The sequence below is a fragment of the Pseudonaja textilis genome, chromosome Z (assembly GCF_049901715.1).
Source record: "Pseudonaja textilis isolate UNSWEBS1 chromosome Z, rPseTex1.2, whole genome shotgun sequence".
Lineage (NCBI taxonomy): Eukaryota > Metazoa > Chordata > Lepidosauria > Squamata > Elapidae > Pseudonaja > Pseudonaja textilis.
In genome coordinates this window covers 88572503-88583547 of record NC_142008.1, presented here as the reverse complement: position 1 = coordinate 88583547, position 11045 = coordinate 88572503, and the positions used below count along the sequence as shown (strand labels likewise).

Genomic DNA, 11045 nt, shown 5'->3' with positions numbered 1-11045 from the left:
CTTTAATTTCTCATTCTTAAGAGAAATGGGAAGAGCTGTCTCACTAAGCTTACTATCCTAGGGTAATCATGTATTCATTTCACTCCATAAAGTCAAATATCAGAAATGTGTCACCCAAAACGACGCTATAGAGCACTGTACACCAGAACAACTAGACACAAGAACAGTTTTTTCCTGAAAGCCATCACTTTGCTAAACAAATAATTCCCTCAACACTGTTTACAAAGTGTACACTACTATTACTGTTAATCTTCTCATTACTCCTTATCACCCATCCCCTCCCATTTGTGATTGTAGGACTGTAACTTTGTTGCTTGTATCTTTACAATTTATATTGACTGTTTCCTAGTATGATTTGACTGTTGATTGTACCCTATGACCATCATTAAGTGTTGTACATTATGATTCTCGATTCTTAATGAATGTACCTTTTCTTTATGTATACTGACAGTATTTACACCGAGACAAAGTCCTTGTGTGTCCAATCACACTTGGCCAATAAAGTATTCTATTCTATTCTATTCTATTCTATTCTATTCTATTCTGTTCTGTTCTGTTCTGTTCTGTTCTGTTCTATTCTATTCTATTCTATTCTATTCTATTAACTTGTCCAGTTGCATGTGGCTAGACTGCCTTTACTTAACCAGATTGTAGGCCAAGTAACAGGGAGACAATGTGTAGCCCTTGCTGCTCTTGGTTCTTTGTCCTTGTCCAAGGCTTTGGGCAGAAAAGACAGAAGCAGCAAAAAAAAGAGAGAGAGAGAGGCAAAAGATCTCTGTATCACTTTTTATTGTCTGCGCTTAAACAGCATATCCTTCGTCAATTTCTCACAGCACTACAAGACAAGTGCTCAAAGTCTAATTAATGCAAAATTTAAATGGCAATTGTAACCGTCAATCATTTGGACACTTTAACCATTGATAATACGTTGTCAATTCAAAGGATCATGTTGCAAAAGGAAAAGAAGTGTTTGGGAAGGGAAAAACTAGAGATACACAAAATCTTGCAGTTGGGGTTGGAAAGGTAAATATTACAAGCAGTGTAAGTTGAAAATATCTTTGGAGATGAGGAAAGGAAAGAAAGAGAGACTAAATGAGGAAAACAAAACAGAGAAATTAAAAGTATCTGCCAACTCATACAAGACAGTTTTACACTGCGCAGATTATCTCTCTCTTTTTCTCCAGAGCCTTCTTATTCCTTGCACTTCTGACTTCCTTGGAATTGAACTCATTCCAAAGGGTGTTGTATGTGCCCAATTATCATGCATAAAGATTTTGCCCCCTGCCAAGAAACCACAAAGTTTAATGTTTTGAGAGAGCTCCCCCTCTCCCTCTGGTATTGTGGAAACTCCTGGTCCCATCAGGCCCTTGAGGAAGGCAAATTACCATAGGAGAAACACCTACTGGTTTACAGAAGGTTGTGTAAGAAGGTCGTGAACCTAAACACTCTAAGTTCTGTACAACTGGTTGGTTATTGGGTGGTCCATGCCTCTTTGGTCTCTGCAAGTTTTCTGGACCTACACTATTGCCCCGGGAAGAGTTGGATGGTTTTTGTAATTCTGATGGGCCTGACTTTGGTGCAGAAATAGATGAGGGGCATCGTGGCCCTGACAATGGTTTGCGTAATCGAAGAGGGTCTGTATGTGATATGCTGGAGGAATTTGGTTTGATGGCCTGACCTGCTAAGTTGTAGGGCTTAGTTGTAGACATGCCAAGGAGAGAAGACTTCAGGCTGGTCTACAACTGATAGAAGTAGAAACTGGGACTCTATCTGATTCTGTAGATAAACTGCAGGGGGAGAAATCTTCAAGGCCTTCCGATGACTTGTTGGACCATTTTCTAAAAGACTTTGGTACCTTTTCAATATTTTCATTATCTTCTTGACAGACCACATTCGTCTTTTTGAGAATAGAGAGGCTGATCACTTCGATGCTTTGCCCAGGAGAACAGAACAGCTTGTGGATAAGCCCTCTAAAAGCCTTTCAGGCACTCTTCAGCCTGTCATATTCTACCAATGCACACCATCTGACCAAAAGCTCAGAATAAGAAGAGGTAGTTTTCTTCACCGTTTTTTGCCAGGTCTGAAGATGCGTATGCAGGCAATGTCACCAAAAGGCCCAAACAGCTTTGTGATTGTATCTAGAAAGTTTTCCTGAAGCAGGAATGAAGAACAGCCAGATTCTTCACATGAAAGGACATTCTATGCAAGGAGCGTTTTGCTTAGAGGGATATTTATCAAAGTCTCTGGGAGAGGGTTTTTCCTCCTCACCTTGGTCCCATCTTCATTGAGTTCCAGCAACTTCAAGAATTGTAGAGCATAAAGGGTCGCTCGCCAGTTCCAAGTTAAGCATTTCATCTACTTATTTCTTTTAAGAGAAAAAATCAGAAGCTAGTAAGACGACTTTGATAAAGATATACAATTTTTCTTGACAAGAGATAGAGCATATTTTAAGCTCAGAACATACACATAATATTCAGAAGCAGTTCAAACCTCCCTAATTCCTTAATTTTATTAAAATCATAATAGTAAAATCTAATTCAAACTTAGCAAAAAAAACCAGAAGGAATAAAAAGAACAGAAGGAATAAAAAGTGCAAGAAAAAAGAGAAAAGTGGAAGAAAAAGAAAAAAAACATTATAAAAAAAGAAAATAAATAAATGACTTCCAAGAGTAACCAATCACAAATACAAAAAAAATAAGACTTTTCCCTCTGTCTAGGATGGCAAATAAGTCTTCATCCCATATCTCATCTCTTATTGATAAACAAATCCATAAAACATCATCTTTTCAATCCTGGTGTCAGAAAAAATTCACAAATGATTAGAAGTAACAATACATCTCATTTAAGCCTTGATTAGATAAATCAACTTAAAATATTGGAATTAAAAAACAGTAGTCATAATATCCATATGTCAGCAATCAGGTTTGCTTCTATGGATAGACCTTCCAAAAGTTATTATTGTGACCAGATAAAAATGACAGTCCAATTAAATAACTTAGAAAAGAATATTTCCTTGGATCTAAAAAGGAACTGGCGAGGTTTTAAATTTAAATACAAATAACAATTCAAGAGAGTAGCTGGGCCTTCCCCCCGCCCCCCATTGGACTTAACAAAAGAAGCTTGTTAGTTGTGTGGTGGGACCAAGAAAAAATTAATTTTAATCCTCTAACAATATTTGAATGAGCCAAAGTTTAAGACTGAAGTAAAAGGAAAGAATATAAAGTTGGTTTTTATAGCCAATTTCAATAAAAAGTAATTTTAGTCTTCCTGTGGAGTTTATTTCAAGATCTGGTTTACCAGGTGGGGCAGATATCTTTTTTTAAATTCTTTTGATTAAAAAAAAGTTCGATATTTTGGACATCAACATCATGCTTTTAGGTTGCATCTAAAATAAGGAATAACTATGCAAATCTAGAAACAGATCCTATCTGCATCTCCCAATTGTACATGTACTTGAAAAGAAACATGAGCTTGTCTTCGGAAAACAAGCTGCAGACATTCAATGGTTTATGAATGACATTCAAAAGAACAATTTACTTCATTTCATGTGACTTTGGATCATAGCATGCTTTGGAAACTGTTTTAAAAGATACAGGAAAACAAGTTTATGCATTCCATATATAGTAGCTGAAGTAATCACAAATATTATAAAGAAAAACATTTCAGCCTGCATTTCAGCCTTTCCGTATCCTGGTTACCTAAATATATTGAGCTACAGTGCCTACCATGTTCTCCAAATACCCCCATGGTTAGTAATTTTGAGTTGTAGGTGGGACAGATAATCCAATATACTTGGTGAGGGACAGCCCAGGGAACTGTTGATCAGGAAATGATTTCATAAAGTTGTAAGATGCAAACAAACATTAAGTTGCCCCTAATTCAACAGGACAGCTGCATGAAGCAGCTGATAGAAGATTATTAAAAGAATGGTCTTTAAGGGCTAATTGATCTATCATATCATGGCCAACAATCAACAAATAGATGCATAGCAGAGAAATAGTTGTCCTAGGTATTTGCTCACCATGAACAAGAGTTTAGAGGTGCAATTCCTTCAACAAGATTCCATTTAGCCAAGATACACCAAAAGTAAATGCTGGAATTTCTTCTTCCATAAATTTGCTAGCAAAATCCTCTGAATCCAACTAGGCTAGTGTCATATCTTGTAACTTTTCAGTTCCAAATTATATTAATTATACAGTATTTTCTATTCTAGAAAACAAAAACTTGAGGCAATGTCTACTATGTTTTTTAAATAAAGATCAAGGAAACATGCCAAATTACCAATTGCCATTTCCAATTGCATCAAACTGGACTTTAATTGTTGATCTTTATTCAGAAATTATAAAAAAGGTAAGGAAAAGAGCCACGTTAGAAAAATTTATAAAAACTGTGATCACTTTTCTTTCATTAAAACAGCTATAATTGTTATCTACATTTCTAAAAGATTTTTTTTTCAAAAAAAAATCTCAATCCTGGGAGCTACCATTCCAAACATGGAAGGACATCAGATTGGGGGAGCATCAGATGATCAGAATCTTGGATCCAAGTAATACTTAACATCTCTCTTTACAGACAAAAAAAAATTACCCACCTTTTAAAAAGTTGTCAGAAGTTTTATGCTCACAAATCCCATCTTGTCCCTTTGCATATGCCTCAGAAGGAATAGATCTCTGGACAAGTTGTCATTTGAAAAGTAGAACTCCACTTGTGAAACAATTTTTTTGATCAGAAATTAATCTGGGAAGATAAAACTGCTGCTTTCAGAGGTTCTTGAACTGGGATCATCAAAGTTGTTTGGAGTCCTATCCAGGGATAAGGAAAAAGACCAAGACATACCAAAAAAAATTAAAGTCAATGTCTTAAAAACACAGTAACATAGGTCAAATGTGGACAAATTTTATTGCATATCTGCCATTTGCTCCTGTTGTACAGTATTGTAAGTTAACACATGGGACTCTGCTATAATTTGGTCCATCCTTAATTTGGTGTTGTATGAATGTAGTGATTGTGGCTTGCAAACTGTAGCTTTTAGCTTAGCATGCTGTTTTTTCCTTCTGAATTTGGTATAGAAATAGGGCAATTTTTGAAAGACCACCAAAAGTCTGTGCTATTGTATTGCTGGACAATATAGGGCATTGACCACATCCTTACAAAATTGGCAAATATTTGCAAGCTAGGGCTAGAACCAGGTTAAAGGACTGGAGAAGTGGGTGCAATCTTATACCATCTTCAGACACTCTCTTCCTCGTGGACACACATAAATCTGAATACTTAGAAGTTCCAGCCATTGCTTTTCTGTATCTTGTACAGAGGTGATTCATAAACTGTACAGATGCAGAGAGATAACTCAACAAGACATCCATAACAAAGAACATTTATTGGTTCATCAGGTATCCTCATAACTCATGTTTGTGATGTTCTTCTTTTATGACCAATCCTTTATATATCTGCCTTATAGGTTAAAGAAGGTTATCTCCTAACCCATCTCATAGCAATAAAAAAAGCTACTATCAGTTCATGAGTCCAGGCAAGAATGGAGGGAAACCTCGCCCAACCCTTCGAAGGTCAATTTAGTGACCAATCAGGATTACAGATGTGGCCACGTGACATGAACTACATTTCCCAGGATACCTTTAACTACATTTACCATGATGCATTCCCTTAAGGGTACAGCTCATAATTCCTAAGTAACTATCCAATTCCCATAGACTGGCTGGGACAGCACACTCCCCTCCTGGAATTGTAAATTCCACTATTAAGAGAAGAGAAAAAAATTAAGTATAAACTAAGATAAGCAGTAAACAGTAACACTAACTGAATAGCATATAACTATATAACTAAGATAAACAGTTAGCTATATAACTAAGAAAAAACAGTAAACATTAATGAAGCATCAAACAAAGCAAAGCATGCAAAGATTGAGGTCCAATCTTCAAGTTCGGCCTCTTGGTGCGAGACTGCTGGTCACCTCTGGCAGCCTTTTAGGGTGTACAGGTACTCTTGTTGGCAAAGGTGAAAGTCTGGTGGTCACTTCTGGCAGCCTTTTAGGGTTGGAATGGTACTCTTGCTTCCGCGGTGTTAAAGGGTGTTGGGAAGCTCCTGGAAAGGGTGTTGCAGATGCGTATGCTCGTGTAGAGCATCTTAGTGGACACCTGGTGGTTGCTGGCAGCCATTTAGGGTGTCCTAGCGAAAGTGTACTGATCGGCAGTGGACTCTTAGTCTGAAACGGCTTTCTTATTTTCAATGGTGCTAAGGCATTCACCTGATTGGAGCCTGCATCCGATCATCACTGATAATTCCTATTATCCCCCATCCTAGTGGAGATTTGATGGCCACTGGGCCGTCTATGGGGCTGCCAACTGACTCGGGGAAGAGAAGGCGCATGGGGCATTATTTCTCAGCAAGAGTAGGACCTCAGCCTCTGGATCTAGAGCGGGAAAGTGATGAGCCAGGTGCTATAGGTGAGGCATGTTATTTATGACCTCAGGTCCTCTGACTGCGATCGTTCGGTATCCCATGGCATTCAAATACAGGCGGTAGTGGGAATTGGGTACTTCTGTCTAATGACTCTATGCAAAGTCCAGTAGCTTTCCTCCACGCCGTGCTTCTTGGTCCGTGGCACATTGATACAGTGAAGGGAAGTTTGGCCTGTTGCATCTCAAAAAGGTCAAAGAATGCAGGTCTGGCCAGGGTGCAGGTGCTTTGAGTGTCTATCCACACATACATTTTCAGGGCATCCTTCACTTTGGCTAAACAGATGGGAAGACACGAACGAGGGCATGGTGTGTCGGCACACAGTTCTGTGCAACTGACACTCATCCTCGGTTTTGGTTGCAGTTTGTCAGTCTGCCGAGGAGCCCTGCATGCTTCTGTGTTACGATTCATAAACTGTACAGATGCAGAGAGATAACTCAACAAGAAGTCCATAACAAGAACATTTATTGATTCATCAGGTATCCTCATAATTCACGTTTGTAATGAAGTTCTTCTTTTATGACCAATCCTTTGTATATCTGCCTTGTAGGTAAAAGATGGTTATCTCCTAACCCATCTTGTAGCAGTAGAAAAAGCTACTATCAGTTCATGAGTCCAGGCAAGAATGGAGGGAAACCTCCCCCAATCCCTCGAGGGTCAATTTAGTGACCAATCAGGATTACAGATGTGGCCACATTTCCCAGGATACCTTTAACTACATTTACCATGATGCATTCCCTTAAGGGTACAACTCATAATTCCTAAGTAACTATCCAATTCCCATAGACTGGCTGGTACAGCACAATTGCACTTTAAGATGATATTCTTAAAATGATATTTAAGGGGAGTTGTGCCTGCAGCATTTTCTCTGCAATGGAATTCAATTATTTATGATTTATTTTTTTTAAATTTATATAGGCACTTATCTCACCAAAGTGGCTCAGGTTCATATAGTAAGCAAATAAAACTACAGTGTAAAAACCATCAATTTGTTAAGAATTTAGAAAACTCTGGCCAGGAAAACCTGGATTGCTATGTTGTTGTCATGTTATTGAGGCTTTATAAAAAACTATATAAAACTTCAGTGATGGAATGAAAGCTATCCAGCATTAGTGATGGGCATAATAGGATAGGGTCCAGATGTTAAACTATATTTGCTTAGCAATGGTTAAATCATAATTGGTTAACATAAGCCTTAAATCATTGTTTATAAACTACAATGGGTTTACAAACCATGATGATATATGGCTTATGTTACACAATGATTAGAATCACACAAACTAAGCCAAACCCAAGAAAGCAGTGTATATCTGCTGAATATTGATTAGGAATTTGGGGATTAGTGGTCTCAAAACCTTTGAAGAACGTCAGGAAGTTTGAAATAAAGGTTGGTTTTTCTCAATCTGGAATGTTTGATGCATGGGAGATATTTCACCACCAGAGAAACTCAGCTCATCTGCTTCTCATTGTTTTTTCTTCTCTTAAAAGAACCATTTGTCACTCACTATTTAGTTCAGAGAAGATTTTACCCATGGAAATAAGTGGAAAGTATTGCTCACCTAAGCACTGTATTCTTTTGTGGCATGGAAGATTTTCTTATGGCCTGGGAAAAGGAAAGAAGGGGAAAATGTCTGGGGGACCAGAGTGGAAATGGAAAGAGTTATTTCAGCTGGGATTCACATCTGAAAGCCATTGTGGGATAGACTGCTTCTTCTGTGAAGCTAACACGAGAGAAGCCCTATAGAAAGACAGCATTTTTTAATTATTATTTGTTGAAAACTGACCCAGTTCAAATAAAGCATGTTATGGTCAGCATAATGAATGAATCCAGCCACAGATACCCAAGGAAGCTCAAAAATGAAATATCCTCTTAAAAAGACTCAGAAGACAACTACAAACAAGCCCAAAGTAACATCTAATTTAAAAATTGTTGCAGCAAAATCCTAAATGTTTAGAAGTTGCATTTCTATTATTTTGCTCCCAGGTACAGAGAAATATGATTAACTCAAGGTTTCCTTGTTGTAACTTCAGATTTCTACTTGTTTCCCCAATCTAGGTTGGAGCAGCACAAATGGTCTTTTTTCATAATATTCCTGTGCCCTGTGCAGCACATACAAATTGGGAAGGGAAAAATATTTTATTACAGGTGTTAAGTCGTGGGAAAGATTGACTCGAGACCAGTGTGACTTCAGCTCTTTTATTTTGCTCTTGCAAAAACTGAACAACCGCGGAACCGTGGCAGCCTCTTTTATAGCAGCTGCTCACGGCTCGTGGCCAATGACGGCTCCTTGAATTTCACGCCGTCAGACGGACCAATCCAAATGCAGTATTACAAGTATTCAAATATATAAGACGGACCAATCAAAAGGCAGTATTGACGGACCAATCAAAAGGCAGTATTTCAAGTATGCAAATACATAACACCCCTCCCCATTTGGTTTAGTCCAACCTACATTACATAGTCACGTAAGTAGGCGGGGCTTCTATGGTTTCTACTTGATCTGCGCAATTCAGTTGCGGTGTTGTCTTCGGCCGGTTCGGATGGGGTCGCTGTTTCTCTCGTCCTTCTCCGTGGAACCTCCTGGAAGGGTGAGTCAGCCATGCCGCTCCCACCTGGTCCACCTGGGCTGGTTGAGTCGGCTCGGCTGCTCCCTCCAGGAGTGGCGTCGTGTTGACTTTCCACTGCCTGCTTCCTTCTTTCGATGTCATCTTCAGGTAAGTAATTGTGATTTCTTACCGGGGCTATTGGTATTGTTGGTTGGTGAGTTGTTATGGTTTGTTTCATTGCTTCTCATGTTTGTGGAGAGTCTCCCCCTCCCCTTTCATTTGTGTTTGTGGGGTCTCCCCCCTCTCTGTTTTGGTTGCTATTATTTTTTAATGTTTGATGTGGTTCCTGTGTATGTGCGTGTTCCTCTCCTTCACTCCTAGGGTTGTTAGTATTTCTCCCTAGTGTTCTTGATCTCAGTTGGTCTATGTTTCTCTGTCTCTACTCTGTATGACCAGTGTCTTGTTATTTGGGTTATTTTCACTGGTATCCAAAGTGGGTCTCCCCATGAGGTTTTTTGCATAGACCAGGTCCCCTGTTCCAAATGTGCAGTACTTACTGGAGGAGTCTGTTGGCTTTTCAGGGTTGTATGTGGGGTGTAATCTATGGGGTGTGATCTTAATTTTCTGCCCATCAGTAGTTCTTTTAGGCTTTTATTAGTTGTTGTGTTGGGTGTGATATGCTGTATGGTTAGCAGTTTATAGATTTTTTCTTGGATGTCATCCGTGTCTAGTTTATCTAGTGTCTCTTTAGTAAACCAAACCATGTGTTCTGCCTGTCCGTTCGTAGCTGGCCACACCGGCACTATTAGGGCATGCTGTATTCCCTGTTCAGCTAGGAACCTTTCAAAAGTCAACGCTGTGAACTGCAGCCCATTGTCTGAGACCAATAGATCCGGTAACCCATGTGTTGCAAACAGCTTCCTCAGCTGTCTGATTATGGCTTCCGTTGTTGTGGAATGCATGACGCTTACCTCCAGCCAATTGGAGTAAGCGTCTACTATTATCAAAAATGTGTGTCCTTTCATTGGCCCTGTGAAATCTATGTGTATCCTCGACCAGGGCCCCCTCGGTGTTTCCCAGTCAAGTACAGGTGTCGCAGGGGGTGTAGGTCTGACTTTCTGGCATTGTGTGCACGTTTCCACCCATCTCCCAATATCCTTATCCATCCCTGGCCACCATACGTAACTCCTGGCCAGGGATTTCATTCTTACAATACCTGGGTGTCCTTCATGCAACATATACAGTATTTGTTCCTGAAGTATTTCCGGTATGATTACCCGATCCCCCCATAGTATACATCCCTTTAAAATCGAGAGTTCTGTTTGTCTGCTCCAGAATGGTTTAAAAGTCTTGTCATTTTCAGTTTCTGGCCACCCTTTACCTACCCAATTTAAAAGCCGCACCAGCTTTTTGTCTTTCGCGGTTTCTTTTGTGATGTCTGATGCGGTTCTGGGCAGGTTTGGTAATGTCTCAATCTGTAGAGTGGATGTGGTTGGTGCCAGGTCTTCTTCCCATTCAGGTAGGGAGGAACGGCTCAGGGCGTCAGCGTGTGATATGTTCGTCCCTGGCCGGTAGATTAAATTGTAGCTGTATGCAGCAAGGAACTCAGACCGTCTTGTCATCCGTGGTGACAATATGTTGGGGGTGACCTTGTTCCCTGCAAGTATTCCTAGAAGTGGCTTATGGTCTGTGATCAGTAAAAATGTCCTGCCGTCGAGGTATTCATGGAATTGTTTGACTCCAGTTATTGTGGCTAGCACCTCCCTGTCCAGTTGGCTTTAGTTTCTCTCTGCCTTGGATAGTGTTTTGGAGTAGAACACGATCGGTGCTTCTCTTCCATCAGGTAGTGTGGCTGAGTATGGCCCCGACGCCGAACGATGATGCATCGCAGGTTAATGTCAGGGGCAAGGTTTCGCTGTATTGTATCAGTACAGAGTTTGATGTGAGTAAGTCTTTGATTTCCTGGAATGCGGTTTCTTCTCGTCACCCCCAGGTCCAGGTAGCTTTCTTATCCAGCAACCTGT

The 11045-nt window shown here is 39.7% G+C and overlaps 1 pseudogene; it reads right to left on the bottom strand.

Annotated features, from left to right (window-relative positions):
• Nucleotides 1–1301: 1301 nt before the first annotated feature.
• Nucleotides 1302–10643, bottom strand: LOC113447848 (la-related protein 6-like; annotated as a pseudogene).
• Nucleotides 10644–11045: the final 402 nt, after the last annotated feature.